Below are 15,584 nucleotides of genomic sequence, written 5' to 3'. Positions count from 1 at the left end.
CAGTGATTCTTACAAAACTGTCACCACAGTGGTGGTTTGTTTTACTCAAAAAGTAAGGTGGCTGGGCACCTATGGATCACACCTGCAATCCTAGCTACTCAAGAGCCCAAGATCGGCCGGGCGCCAGTGGCTCACGCCTGTAATCCCAGCTACTCAGGAGGCTGAGATCTGAGGATCCCGCTTTAAAGCCAGCCCGGGCAGGAAAGTCCTGAAATTTATCTCCAATAAACCACCTGAAAACGGGAAGTGGCACGCTTGAGCTGAAGAGCTCAGGGACAGCGCCCAGGCCCAGAGTTCAATCCCCACGATGGGCAAAAACATAAAAATAATGGAATGGAAGCCTGTGCAGAGCTGCAGGCGCTGCTGGCGGCCCCGGGGGCTGAGGTGGACGGTGGCAGGCCTTCTCCCTGCGCCCTCGGTGCCTGAGCGCAGTCTGGGCGCGGGCTGTGGCCATTCCCTCTGTGTGAGGTGGGGACGTGGGGAAGTCGGGCCCCGTCCTCGGCTCACGGGCGGCGGGCGGGGGCGCGAGCGCAGCGCGCGCGGGCCGGCGGTTGGCTGGAGTTCGCCGGGGAGCGCGCGGTGCTCTGCGCAGGTGCAGACGGAGGCTGCGGGGGGGGGGGGGGGGGGGGGCAGGCGGGAGGAAGAGGAGGTGAGAGAGCGGCGCCGCCCGAGCCGCAGAGTGAGTGCGAGCAGAGTTGGGGGACCCGCGTGGAGCAGCGATTTGCTTCCCGGCCGCGCGCCGCCCGCCCGGCCGCCCGCCGGGCCGCAGAGCCGCGGGGCCTCCATGCACTGCGGGAGAGGGGTCGTCGGGGCTCCGGATGCCGGGAACCCCCGCCGCCGCCGCCGCTGCTGTCCGGAGATCGGGGCCCGGGCAGGTTCCTAGTTTTCTGGCCCGCGCCGCGCGGGGTCGCTGACCTCGGGCCGGTGGAGAAGGGAAAGGGCTCCAGGGCCGCCCGGGAGGTGAGAGGGCTCCTGGGCTGGCGGTGGGGGGGGGGGGGGCTGGGACCGGGTGTGGGCGTGGAGGGCTCCGGGGTGCGCGGGAGGGGACCGGCGTGGGGCGGTGGGGATGGCGGACAGGGGGCTCCAGGGCCGACGGGGAGGGGGTCGGAGCCGGGCAGGGGCCGGGTGATCAGCGGAGAGGGCGCCCGGGCCGGTGCGACACCCCGGGACGCCTCAGGGCCGGAGACCCCAGCGAGACGTGTGCACCGGGACTGGCTCGCGGGGGCGTCGGGACCGCGAGTCCGGAGCTCGGGGCAGCTGCTCCGGACCCGGCTGGCCGGGCCTGGGGCTGCGCTCGTGCTTGTGTGTAGCCGAGAAGCGCCCCGGGCAGCGGTACCGGGCCGGCCGCGATGGATGAGGCCGTGGGGGCGCAGGGGGCGCCGTGGACAGCTGCGATCCCCGCAAACTCCCGCCCGTGGGGATGCGACGGGGGTCCCGCTGGGGTCCGGGCGGGAGGCGTGGACCCGCCCTGCGGACCCCGCAGGACGAGGCAGAGGGGTCCCGCAGCCGGAACGCAGAGAGAGGCTCCGGTGGCCGTGGGGTGCCTTCCAGGGCTGAGGAAATAACGCCCTCTGCTTCTGGCTGAGCTTGGGGCTGGGAAAGTCCACACGGAGCCTTGGGCGGAGCGTGAGGCCAGAGTGCAAGTTTGGCTGAGCGCTCAGAGCAGGTGCGTGCAGTGGGGAGGGGGGCGGGGGCGGAGGAGGGGGGGAAGTGCTCTGCCTCCAGGGCCTCCCCTCCCACGGATCCTTCAGCCCCGGGCCCATGGAAGTTGGTCAGGAGGGTCAGGGGCCTTTGGTTTCAGGAGCAACCCAGGCTTATTGCCAAAGGGCTTTCCTCCAGCAGGGCAGGTCCCCGCAGGGCCAGCCCAGGGCCCTGGACAGCTCCCCAGGCCTCAGCCTGCACAGGCCTCCCACCTCTGCTGGGGACTCTTGGATCTCACTGTCAGGGGTAGGATGTCCCAGAACACTGGGGGGGGGGGGTGGAGGGGGCTTTGTGGCCCCAGAGGCAAAGGCACCTGCCTGTGGCTTGAGGTTAGGGACAGTGGAAAAATTTGAGAATTAAAAGAAGATTGCTAGAAAACAAGAGTAATTGAGAGTCTGCATTGAAAGAGCCAGTCTCTGAGAGCAATTTAGGGACCCGAGGGCCTGGTCCAGTCCTCTGCACTTGGAGATTGCAAAGGCTGCCAGCAGCTACTGAGGTCTTTTCTGCTCCAGGTTTGCATGTCTCCAAGGTTGTTTCAAGGGCTTTTGTCCCCTCATTTACAGAACTGGGGAGCCTGCTAAGTTAGCCGGCCAGAGCTTCAGCAGACATACAACACACTTAATTTTAAGTCTCAGCTCTTGACAGTAATACTGCTGTATGTATTGAAGTCTGGGATTGAAAAGTTTGTGTGGCCAGCTGCCTCTCCCATTACACATGTCCGCAGTTTCTGGTGTGCTTGTTGTTAATTAGATGAACTGCTAATGTGTGAAAGAATGAGGGTGGGATCTCCAGCTGGGGCTGGGGCTGGACTTGTGGGGAAATGTAGGAACCACACTCTTGGGTGGTATCAGCTAGGGGCAGGCTCAGGCAGATGTCTGGGGAAACTTAGGACCCGCAACTGGCTGCAGTATGGATGGTCCCCAGTGCTGGATGGCATGTGCCCCACAACACACATAGCCCTTGTCCAGTACAACCATGCAGAGCACATCCCATTTTTCTTGTTCACTGAGCTCTTAGCCTAGGACCTTTGCAGATTTCATTTTCATGCATGAGTCACTTTCTCCCACAAGACCAGATGGCTCATTCCCTTAATTCCTTTACTTTGGTCTGCTGAATTGTGGGTTTACACGGTAAACCACCCCATCTGAAACAGCTACCAGAAGTCAGGTGTCTGTGGCTCATGCCTCCAATCCTAGCTAGTCAGGAGGCCAAATCTGAGGATCTCAGCTCAAAGCTAGCTTGAGGAAGAAAGTCCTTGAGGCTCTTACCTCCAATTAGCCACCAAAAAGCCTGAAGTGGAAGTGGGGCTCATATGGTAGATCACCAGCCGTTAGCAAATAAGCTAAGGAACAGTGCCCAGGCCTTGAGTGCAAGCCCTATTAGTGTCCATAAATAAATAATCAACTGAGTAAATAATAAATAAGCAGCCTTGCATAGTCCTCTGCTGTTCTCACTTTTCTTCTCTTAGCATTTTTCCCTTTTGGCATGATACATTTACTTGTTTCATTATTGTCTTTCTTCCATTAGAATGGATGTTTCTAGAGGAAAATACCTTAAAATGTTTACACACTGGATGGATTCCTAGCCCTTAGTTTAAGGAGCACCCTTAGTAGGTGCTCCTTAAATGTCTGACTGAAGAGATGCCTGTTTAGGGAGAGACTCACCAGGGAAAGAGACCCAGGGAAGACTGTAGCATCTGGAGCAGATGGAGAAGCCTGACCCTTGTCTGTTGGTGGCCACTGTTCTTTCAGACCCTCTACTGACTTGCCCCCTCCTCCCTTAGAATCTCAGACAAGAAAGGGGCCAGGAGGTGATTTCCTTGGAGAGTGAAAACACATACTACTCTTGGTCTGTTATTGCATCCTTTATTTAGTGGACAAAATGTGTCATGATTGTTAATGCATCATACCATGGCCATTTACCCACTGTGTCACATGGTCTCCCAGCCATGGAAGGGAGCAGGGAGGCAGGTGTCCAGGCTAGGAGCAGACAACTCCAGAGAAGAAGACAGGAGAGATGCCCCAGGGAGAAGAAAAATGAAAAGGAGAAAGCAGATAAAGAGCTTTGACAAGTGCTTCAAAGTCATAATCTTTCTGAAATTACAGGATTGAAGATAAGACAGTTTGAGTGTTTTGCTTATTTTGCCCCCCTTTGAGTGTGTTGGGTGTGAGTGGGTTGGGCAGGAGTGGCCGGAAGGGAAGACTTTGAAGCCCCTGCCCAGAGGCTGCTGCTGGGGGTGGGAGCTGCCTGGAGCAGACACTGTCATCTCCTTGCCTAACACTGAAATTGAGAGAGGGGCATTCTTACAGTGGGAACTTTTCCCCTGCCTCTGCTGAGACAGTAGGTCCATTCAGCTTTGTTACCAAAGCTCAAGCAAGCACATTTGAGTGCCCCCAGCCATCCAAGCAGACATTCTGTTGAATTTGGAAAAGGTTGGCTTAGCAGACATTCTGTTGAATTTGGAAAAGGTTGGGAATTGTTCAACCTGGCTGCCTTGCAGAGCAGAAAGTGCTTGAGGCAGCTGGGCACATTCAGTTTGGCTTCTGTCTAGTCTTACTAGGCTAGAGCTTGCACACTTAAGGAGGACCTGACATAATGATGCCCATTTTGTCTGTTCAGACCAGCCATTTAAAACATGCAGTAGGCCTGGCCTGGGTGGGTGCTCCTGTAATTCTATTCAGGAGGCTGAGATCTGAGGACCAAGGTTTGAGGCCAGCACAAGCAGGAGAGTCCAAGAGACCCTCATCTCTACTTAAACATCAAAAAGCCTAAAGTGGAGATGTGGCTCTCAAGGGTTAGAGCACCAACCTCAGGAACAGGGCCTGGGACCTGAATAAAGCCTCAGTTCTGGCACAATAAGCAAACACAACTAAATGATAAAACCTGCAGTGGAGGTGAGCAGAGGAGAAATTGTTTCACAAAATATACACTGGGTTTTTAAAAAAAATATATTATTGTAAAGGTGATGTACAAAGGGGTCAAGTTACATAAGTCAGGTAATGAGTGCATTCCTTATTTGGACAAGGTCACCTCTTCCCTTGTGTTCTCCCCACTTTTTCCTTCAGTCCCAACCCACAAGTTGTACAGTCATTTTCAACATTGTATAGTGAATACCGCTGCTGCATTTGTTCACTCTTTGTCCCTCCATTTCTGTGCTCAACCTTACCCTCCCCAAAAGAGATAAATGAGCAAGACAAGAGGAAAAGAAAACAAAAACAGCAACAAAGAAAAAGAACCCACTTTTCCTGGAGTTCATTTTGATAAATATTGTTTTATATGACCAACTGTACATAGCTATTGAGCCTCTGTGATCCTCTCCTAAGAATATCCTCATGGTCTCACTCTGTGCACACACTTGATCTTAATGAGTACTGTATAGCTTGATATGGTGTGTGTGTGTGTGTGTGTGTGTGTGTGTGTGTGTGTGTGTGTGTGTGTGTGTGTGTGTGTGTGTGTGTGTGTGTGTGATACCATACTGGGATTTAAACTCAGAGCCTTGTGATTTTGCTTGGGATTTGTGTGCTACTGCTGTTCTAGACCTCAATTCTCACCTCTTAGCTTCATTAGCAGCTAGAATTATACTTGTGACCAGCAGTGTGTCTTGTTCTTTTCTTTCTTTCCTTTTTTTTTTCTTTTTGTTTTTGCCAGTCCCGGACTTGAACTCAGGGCCTAGGTACTGTCCCTGAGCTTCTTTTGCTCAAGGCTAACATTCTACCACTTGAGCCACAGCACCACTTCTGGCTCTTTCTGTTTATGTGGTACTGAGGAATCAAACCCAGGGCTTCATGCATGCTAAGCAAGCACTGTACCACAAAGGAACATTCTAGGCCCTTCTTTTCTAAAAAAGAATTTTAATAACCCAGGAAGTTCTAAGAATCTATACTTTGTAGAGTCACAACTTTGTAGTGACTCCGAGAATCTTGAAATAAGAAAGATATAGCTATTTCTGGTGGACCATGTGCTGTTGGTATAATCTGTAAAAGTTACTATTTCTAAAGCCTGAAGCAGGAGCAGTGTCAGTCATTGGCTTCACTTTAAAAAATGCCTCTTTTAAGGCAATTTTTTTCTTCTGTACTGGAGTTTGAACTCATGGCTTTGTGTTGCAAGGCAGGAACATTACCATGTGACCCAGGCCCTTAGTTGTCTATTTTCTGTAGTCATTTGTTGAGATAGGGTCTCACTCTTCCTCCCTGCTGGCGTGAATGGACTGCTGGTCCTGGGCTGGCAGGTGCACACTGCTGCTCCCTGCTGAATTTTCTGTTGATGTGGGGTCTCAACATCTTTTTGGGCTGGGCTGATCTGAAACCTAGATCCTCCCATTTTTTGTCTGCTTATGGAACTGCACTGTGCTAGGCCCAAACATCATCCTCCTGGAGGGATCAGAGACCAAGGACATGCTTTTCACTGTGGTGGTGCAGAATTACTTAGTTACTGTACTTAGAAGTAAATCTGTGTGCTAGATTAGAACTTTGAAGATCTTTGGAAATTTACTCTGGTATGCCTTCCTTTTCCTATTTTATGCTGAGCAGTTATCATATGTTTGATTTTAATTAAGAGATTTGCGGAGACCCTGGCAGATCTCTTTTGCTAGCAGCCCCAGTGCTGCGGTATCTGATTCAATTAGGCATTTCAGCCAGTTGGGACTTGATACCCTTTATCTAAAGAAGGAGGTCAAGGGTTTCTAACTTCAGCACTGTCAAAATGTAAGGATGTGAAAGCCAGCCCTCCATCCAGAGTTCCAGTGTGACCTTGGACATTACCCGTCTCCAAGCCTTCCAGTATGTCAGCATTTGTGTTTGCAGGCTACTAAGCAAAGCCAGCTCATGTGCAGCATGCACACAAGTTGCTCTGCTCAGTTCTGAGCATAATTTAGGCTGTGTGATTATTAGCTATCATGACTACCTGTCATAACCACAACTGAAGCCTGACAGGCTTCAATGAAATTAATGTTGTCTTTGCAGTATATCTTCTGATGTTTTGCAAAGTCAGTGCTCGGATAATTTGAGCACTTTTGTCACTGTCCTCAAGCCAAGGGAGGTGTGTGTGGGAGGTGATGGGAGAGTGGAGTCCAAGGAGTTAGAAGTGCATGTGGGCACAGGAACGCTAGCTCACCAAATGGACTCAACTGCAGGCACAACCTGATATAGTGGTGAGTGGAGAAATTAGTCACATGTATAAATAGAAGGAGATGCTGCTCAAGGTTTCTGAGGTCCTTTTCCCTCCCTCCCCCCACTTCTGCTAACTGTCTTCCAGAAATGAAGCAAGATTATTATTGGAACCACAATTTTAAGAATTGAGGCTACAGTTTGGGCTGTTTTAGTTGTAAGAGTTAATAATGTAGGAACAAAACTTTTCCTCAGTTGAAAGTGCTGGATTCTTGGTACTTGATCTGCTCCAGGGAGAACTGTATTTCTGTACAAAGAGCAGTATTTGGCGGGATGGTGGGTCGGTAAGCACTAGCACATGGGTTGGAGAACCAGAGTGGTGTTAGTTGATTCTTCCTGTGGGCAGGAACCCATTTCCCGCATGCAGTTTGGAAGCCCAAGGAGAGTCTGCACATAATCTATACCTAGCAGCCTTATACCTAGGGCTTGGAGGGGTGTAATGCCCCTGGGGTATTTGGAGAGCATATCTGAGCCTAAAGCCAATACATTTGATTCTTTTTTCTGCTACCCTTTTTCATCTTCTGTATCCTGATGTCTGCACGTACTGGTTGATTGCTTCTCTTGTTGGTTTTCCTGGACTTGGCAGCCTCAGAGACTAGGATGCTTGAGTAAGACTTTTCCTGCAGTAGCTTCTGGGGAGGATCATCATCATGCATGCTGATAGAATTGCTCAGAGGGCACGTGTAGTTGTTAGCACCTGTAATCCCAGGTACTCAAGAAGCTGCAGCACTAATTTCATGAGGGTGAAATTGGTGTGGTAAGTTGCATGCCACCTTGGCTTCAGTCCCCAGCATCATAAAAAATAAAATAAAAACAACACAAACAAAAAAAAGTGAATGCTGTTGCTTCTGAGGGATGGTTTCCGGGTTGCCATGGAAACCAGGGCTACCTGCTGCCACTGAGGCAGAGCTCTGCAGAGCTAACTCCTCTTTGGATGTGCCATTCTTCAGATGACCTTGGCTTTCACCTTCCCCTAGGGACAGTGTGCCCATCAACCTAGCCCAGGATAGATGTACTCTGGCATGTGAGCCAGAGTGCAATTTAATTCATCAAAAGGACTATTTGCCATGAAGAACGAGTGTGTGTGTGTGTGTGTGTGTGTGTGTGTGTGTGTGTGTGTGTGTGTGTGTGTGTGTGTTATTTTTGTGTGTGCCAGTACTGGGGCTTGAATTCAGGGCGAAGTCCTCTCTTAGGTTTTTACTGGTGCTGTACCAGTTGAGACACACCTCCACTTCTGGCTTTTTGGTGGTCAATTAGAGATAAAGAGTCTCATGGACTTTCCTGTCCAGGTTAGCTTGGAACAGGGATCCTCAGCTCTCAGCCTCCTGAGTAGCTAGGATTACAGGGCACTGAGTCATGGTGAAGAGAGGAGCATAGGCCCCAGGGTGCCTCTGGTGTTTTCCACCATAGATGAATACAGAGTCTGTTAGGCAGGATGGCTTTCCTCATGGGGGATGCTCAGGTCTCTGGTAGCCTTCTTTCTCTACTTGCAGAACTGCCCTTGAAATTGGCCCTCTATTTCACAAAGTCTGAGTCTCAATGCTATTGACATTTCAAGCTTTATAACCAAAATATTTCCCTCCCCACTTCAGGAGACTGGCTTGGTCATGTGTTGGGATAACCAAAAATGTGTCTACACTTTCCAGATTGTCTTCTCAGGGAGCAGTCTATTCCCTTTCCCACTCCTGCCTAGCTGAGAACCCCTGCTTTGTTCTGCCTAAGAAGTGAGAGCAGTTGTATGATATCAGAGCAACTAGACTTCTGCAGCAGGTGGAAGCTGGGTTTTCATTCTTTGAGCCTAGAAGTAGGACTCCCACGTAGAGGATTCCCACTTGGCTGTTTGTTCTTTGTGTTCCTTTAATTTTCCTTGGTTTCTTTGCCCTTTGTGTTGCTTTATTTTCCTTAGGTTCTCCACATTTCCTCCCCAGTTTCCTTCACTCCTAAAAGGCCATTCATTGTCTTCCTAATGCTCCCTAAATGCTTTGCAATTTCAACCTTCCTGTTTCTTTCTCTTATTTACCTACATGGTGGCAGGGAGAAGTGGTGACTGGTGACTTTGAGTCTTATTTTTCTAACAAGGTTTGGATTCTGAGTGCTGGTGACTGAGTTGATAGCCACCTTTAGAGGATAAGAAGAATAAGATGGATGGAGGAGGGTTGGTAACTGGGCCAGCATGGCTTACTTAGTGGTCTGAGTCAGAAAAGAAAGACATGTATAGGACAGGGACAGTGAGTAAAGGACCAAACAGCTCTTTGTCTCTTGGCTAGCTGGGTAATAAAGGATATTGGTACTTGGTTAGTGTCCCCAAAATATTGCAGCAGGAGGCTAGAGATACTTGTTTACTTGATTAAATTATTTATTTGGGGTTCTCACTGGGACTTGAACTTTTTTCTTTCAGGCTGGGTGGGGCTTGAGCTTTTTTCCTTTCAAATCTGGAACTCTACCACTTGAGGTATACCTTTACTTCTGGCTCCTGGCTTTTTGCTGATTATTTGGAGCTAAGAGTTTCATGGACTTTTCTGTCCAGGCTGGCTTTGAACTGTGATTCTCAAACCTTACCTTCCTAAATAGTTAAGATTATAAGCATAAGGCACCAGCACCTGGTCCCCTGTTTGTATAAAATCTTTACCCAGTTTGCCTGAGGAGATTTGTGTCCTAACCCAGCCAAATTCTTTTCTTATGTAATGACATGCCTTTGTGTTTACCTGTGTCTCTGGCTCTTGCAACTGATGGCTTAAGCTGTACCCCTGGGCTGGTGATTAGCTGAGCTTCCCCAAGCAGGCTTCTCAAAAGTCACAGCCCCATACCCTCCCTCCCTCCTTTCCCTCCCTCCCTCCTTTCCCTCCCTCCCTCCTTTCCCTCCCTCCCTCCTTTCCCTCCCTCCCTCCTTTCCCTCCCTCCCTTCTTCCTTCCTTCCTTCCTTCCTTTCTTCCTTCCTTCCTTCTGTCCTCTGAACCTTTTCATTTTCGGTTCATTGGCATAGTTTAGGATTCTGGTGTTCAGTGGTTCTGAAGTCCTTTGTGAGCCATTTTTTTCCCCATGCTGCTACACACAATTAGCCTTGATTTTGAAGTGTAATGCATTTCCAAATAATTGTATATATGTGTGTATGTGTGTGTGTTTGCACGAGTATGCACGTGTGCACTAGTGTGTGTTTGGGCTCTTTAACCAAAATGTATAACCACAGGTGGCTTTTCCCTGGGCCCTTCATGAATCCTGTGGCTCGGGAATAGAGTCAGTTGAAAGGTTTGGGGCAGACTGCACATTTTTTGGTTAAGCAAGATGTGTGAGGGCTGGGAAGGCGGTTCAGTGGTAGAGTGCTTGCCTTGCATGCCTGAGGCCTGGGTTCGATTCCTCAGCATCACATAAGGAAAAAGAAAAAAAAGCCGAAGTGGCGGTGTGGCTCAAGTGATAGAGCGCTAGCCTTGAGCTGAAGAGCTGAGGGACAGTGCCCAGGCCCAGAATTCAGGCCCCACGACCGGACCCCCCATCCCCCCCCCAGTAAGAATTCCAGTAAGCCTTGGTAGGATGGTTTCTCCATAAATCCTGCCCACCCTGATCCATGCTGCCTCACGATGGCCCAGACTTTTCCAGTGGATTCATGGTCTAGTTCTTTCAGTGGAAAGTCACCACTTAACTTCTTGAACATTTTTGACTTGGGGGAATGAGACTCTTTCTTCCATTGCTACATGATAAGTAGGTGCTGGCTGTGTCAGATGCACACATCTACACACATTCAAGCAGTTATACTTTCAATGGAAGGTGGTCAGCAGCAGAGAAACATTTCTGCTAGCCACTGAATCCCATTTTCTCTGGTGTGTGTCACTTTTACAGTAAGTTGGCTCAACTCTTATCCATCAAAGCTTTGGCCGAGAACTGGGTGTGTTGTTATCACGTCTGGCCTTCACTTATGTCCAGGGACAGACTCTTTAGAAGTGCTTTCTCAGTTTCATTCCTCAGCTGAACCTGTTCTAGAAACCTTCCCTCCATTCTGATGGGAGAAACACGACAATGCTTTATTTCTTCTAGGTGTTGGGGTTGTAGGTGATGATAATGTGCAAACCCAGCGTGCATAAGGCCTTACTATTCCAGGCCCTCCAAGGCTATGGTAGGGAGGAAAAGGAAAACAAGAAAAAAGAATTGGGAAGCATATAGTGTATCTTGGCAGTACTTAAGGCTTGGACCTCACTGCTAATAGATTGATGCTCCACCAGTTGAGTCATGCCATTAGCCAAACTTTTTGCTGGTTATTTTGGGAGAAGGCATCTCCTAGACTTTTCTGCTTATGCTTGCTTTGACCTGGGATCCTCCAGCTCTCAGACTCCCACGTAGCAAAAATTCTTAGTCACTATTGGGTGACAGATGGTCTTAGAAGCTTCTTGTGGGTATGCTACAAGGAGGTTATGCCACACACACACACACACACACACACACACACACACACACATCTAAAATGAAGAACAAAGACTAGTCTGCTGTAATCTGATCTTCATGTGGATAATGGCAGGGACAAGTGTGACTTGGGAACTACTGCTTAGATAGAAGCCTGGCCACTAACGTGCTAGTCCTGCAAAACAAACTGTTTTGAGGCTGAAAACACGGCTTTGGAAACAGAAGGTTTAAGGATTAGCTATGGATTTTGTGAGTTATGAAAACTTACTGAAGCAGTTAAGTAATTTTGATACAATATTCTAAATCCAAATATTTTCCAATTGAATTCACTTTTTAGGTTTATGGAATACAGGGAATAGAGCCAGTTTGCTCATCGTAATCAAAATTTCTTTGAGGCCTTTTCTTTCCCCCAGGTGAAAGGCAAATTTCCCAGTGAGTCTACAGAAAGCTAGCTATGTATTATGCAGGGTGCCCCAGGCCTTGAAGAGCTGGCAAGGTAGGCAGGAATATTTTTGTGTGTGCTAGGCAAATGTTCACAAATATGATCACTGGGAAAGATTTCTGACTGAATTTACTGGTCAGACAATGAGCTCATGTCATCCTGAGGGCTTTATGCAGGCAGAGATAAAGCGGTGGGACTAGATGAGTGTGGTCTGTGTGGGAGCTTTGCTCAGGGTTGGCTCTTGGGCACAATAGCTCACCTATTTGGTACAACAGCCATGGAAATGGCTGTGGTACTGGTGTCTGGTTTATCATCTGCAGGCTACCCAGTATTCTTCCAAGTTGAACCTCCCATGATTCCCAGGAGACTGATTCTGTTCAGAGTGGAGTGACAGCTTTTGTGTGTCTGCCAGCTTGTGGCAGGAGCTGTTTAGAGCCACTGAAACATGGTACATGTGGTAGGAGATAGGGAATATGCTGATGGCTTCAAGCTCTCCTTAAAAATATTTTGCTTTATTATGTCAGGTGCTGTGGCTCATGCCTGTAATTGTAGATACTCAGGAGGGTGAGATTGGAGGATCATGGTTCAAAGCTGGCCAGGGCTATAGAGTCCATGAGACTATCATCTCCAATTAACCACCAGACAATTAGAAGTGGAGCTGTGGCTCCAAGTGGTGTAGATCGCTAGCCTTGAGTACAAAAGCTCAGGGGCAGTGCCTAGGCCCTGAGTTCAAGCCCAGGGACACTCTCCCCCCCACACACACATGAGTAAATCTAGACTTTTTTTGTTTATTTAACAGAGATCTACTGAGTCTCTGATTCGATTTGATTAGCCCCTACATACTGTGGTAGCCAAGACCAAAGGAAGGAAGGTGAGGAAGTCATTGAGATGAATTAAGATGCCTTGTTCTCAAGAAGAACAAGGACAAGAAGAAAAGGGAGAGATATAAAGTCCTCCTGGGTGAGTCAGTTATTGTACTAAGTACAGTTAGAACAGTTCCATCTCTCTGGGGAGGGCTGGGAGGATAGCTCTGCTATGAGCAATATCTCACTGTGGCAAGGGGGGCAGAAAGAAGGACAGGGACATTTCAGTCGAGCAAATGGCATAAGTATGGTGAAGGGACTTTTCCATTTTTTCTTTTTCCTATGAGAAGTATGTATAAAACAGGATTTCTTGGGACCAAACGATACGAGGTTCTGGTCAAACTTAGAGATTTCAATGTTCTAATCTTCATTGAAAATCATGTTGAATTTTACAACAACAGAGAGGCATAAGCACAATTGGGGAGGGGGGGTGGGAGCATGGGATTGGAGCGAATGAGAGCAACAAGGTGCAAGGTTGTTTTCAGGGATCTGCTGCTGGAATCCTGAGAACAAAGGTGGTGGTAAGAGTCTGGGAGTGAGCATGGAAGATGCGCCTATGGAAGGAGTGATGAGGAGACTTGGTGTCTTGTAAATGTAAAACAAGAAATGTGCCTGGGTATCATCATTTGTAGGCGAGTTGAAAAGCTCATGGAAGTTAAGTTTGTGTTGATTGAACACTGTCATCAGCAACTTATGGAAGCCATTACTGGAGATGGGCTGGTGCTCAGAAAGGCCCTGGGGTTGGGGAAGCAGAAGAAAAGCTCCTGGTCTCCAGTGTGTGTGTGTGTGTACTGTAATGGTCATCCCATGTTGAGATGAGAGAGGCAGGAGATCAGATAACAAGACAAGGGATGGGGAGATTGAAGATAGAAGTAGAAGTCCATGCTTCTCTTGGGCTGCAGTGTAGACACAGAGAGCCAGCGAAGGTGTTGGGGTGGGGTGGGGAGGTGGGAGAACCTGCTGTACTACCAGGGCATATGGAGGCCCAGGGAACTGGGTGTGATGACTTATGCTTGTACATTTCATCAGTTAATGGAGGAGAGTTCAAATGCTCTAACAGTGAGATGTTTAAGAGTGTTGGGACCCAGAACCACAGACTTAGAATAATACAATGAGATCCACGACCTGATTGATGAAAGAAGACAAGAATGGATATCCAGGGTGAGATCTGAAAACATTGCTGGCATTAGGGTCTGGGTGGTTGAGGAACTCACATTGATTTGAGCAGATAGAAGTACCAGAAAATGGACCCTAAAGCCAAGCTCTGTCCGTACAGTCATTTTATTTTATATATATTTTGTCAGTAGTGGGGCTTGAACTCTGGGCCTGAGCGCTGTCCCTCAGCTCTTCAACTCAAGGCTAGCACTCTACCACTTGAGCTACAGTGCCATGGCTCATGCCTGTAATCCTAGCTACTCAGGAGGCTGAAATCTGAGGTTCACAGCCAGCCCCGGCAGGAAAGTCCATGAAACTCTTATCTCCAATAAACTGCCAGAAAACCGGAAGTGGCACTACAGTCATTTTAATTGGCTAGGCTCCATGGTCCTTATGTAATAGTCATTGGCTAGGTTGCAGGGTCCTTATATAACAGTCATTTTAATTGGCTAAGCTGATGGTGGACATTCAGGTAGCTGCCATTCCTTGTGGCCTTGAGTTTTTTCTTTAATCTTTCTATATTGAGTCTCTAAGCTTTGTATTTGGTGGGTTTTGTTCATGTCATATAACCACGCTCAGAATATTCTAGATACAATGGAACCCCAGAGATATCTGCCTCTTTTTTGGTACATTTTTATTGTAAAAATACTGTACAAAGGGGTTACAGTTACATGAGCAAGGTAATGAGTATATATTCTATTGAGCATTGTTGCCTCCTCCTTTGTTTTTCCCCTTCCATCCCTTTCCTCCAACCTCCCCAACTATTTCCCCCCCAACCCTGCTGAAGTTGTAAAGTTTGTTTTCAACATCGTGTCTCGTATATCTCGTTGGTACAGTGGGTCAACCTGTATCCCTATTTAAGCATTTTGTTTTTTCCTTTCCCCTCCCCAAATTAGAGAAGTGTATATGCAAGACGCAGGGCACCGGAATCAAATACAGTGAAAACAGGAGTTATACCATGGGGAAGGAGCATACAAAAAACCAAAAAAAAAATCACATAGTACATTATAAATACGTTAGAAACAATAGCAAGAAAGAAAGAAAAAATTTGTATCCCTATCTTGGGGTCCCTATTTCGCTTAACATCATCTCATGTGTTCATATGTATATAGTTTTTGATCTTTTCTGCTTGTCCTAGAAATGTATTAATTTTTGCAAATAAGGGAAACCATGGGACCTATGGTTCTTTGTGCTTTATTATAATTTTTTCCAAGTCTTTCCATTTCCCCAAAAATGGGGAAATGTCATTCTTTCTGATGGAGGCATAGAATTCCATTGTGCATACACACACACACAGACACACACACACACACACACAGACAGACATACACACATATACATCTATATGTACATATAGATATATATCACATTTTCTTGATCTGTTCATCCACTGAGGGGCATCTGGGTTGGTTCCATATCTTAGTTATGGTAAATAATGCTGCAATAAACATAGTTGTGCTCGTAGCCTTAGTATGGCCTTGTTTGGGTAAATGCCCCAAAGTGGGATTGCTGGGTCATAGGGGAGCTCTATGTAGAGTCTTTTGAGGAACCTCCATACTGCTTTCCGCAGTGGTTGAAAATGTTTACTCTCCCACCAACAATGCAGTAGGGTTCCCTTCTAGCCACATCCCCTCCAGCATCTGTTGTTATTGGAGTTCTTGATTATAGCCATTCTAATTGGGTTAGGTGGAGTCTCAATGTTGTTTTGATTTGCATTTCTTTTATGGCTAGAGAAGTTGAGCATTTCTTCATGTGTCTATTGGCCATTCTTATTTCCTCTTCAGAGACGTTTATCTTTAAACCTTTTTTTTTTGCCGGTCGTGGACCTGAACTCTGGGCCTAGCTGCTGTCCTTCAGCTCTTCAGC

General features: G+C 48.0%; 1 protein-coding gene across 1 annotated transcript in view; it reads left to right on the top strand.

Moving 5' to 3' along the window:
• Positions 1–658: 658 nt before the first annotated feature.
• The window catches only part of LOC138812003 (uncharacterized), a 175,690-nt gene continuing 160,764 nt past the window's right edge, over positions 659–15,584 (top strand). The window contains 1 exon segment of the mRNA XM_069999962.1: positions 659–960. The gene's annotated coding sequence lies outside the window, so the exon portion shown is untranslated.

Source organism: Dipodomys merriami, unplaced genomic scaffold (genome assembly GCF_024711535.1).
Source record: "Dipodomys merriami isolate MVZ:Mamm:240054 unplaced genomic scaffold, mDipMer1.0.p SCAF_556, whole genome shotgun sequence".
Lineage (NCBI taxonomy): Eukaryota > Metazoa > Chordata > Mammalia > Rodentia > Heteromyidae > Dipodomys > Dipodomys merriami.
The sequence above is the reverse complement of the archived record's forward strand: the minus strand, read 5'-3'. Positions and strand labels throughout refer to the sequence as shown.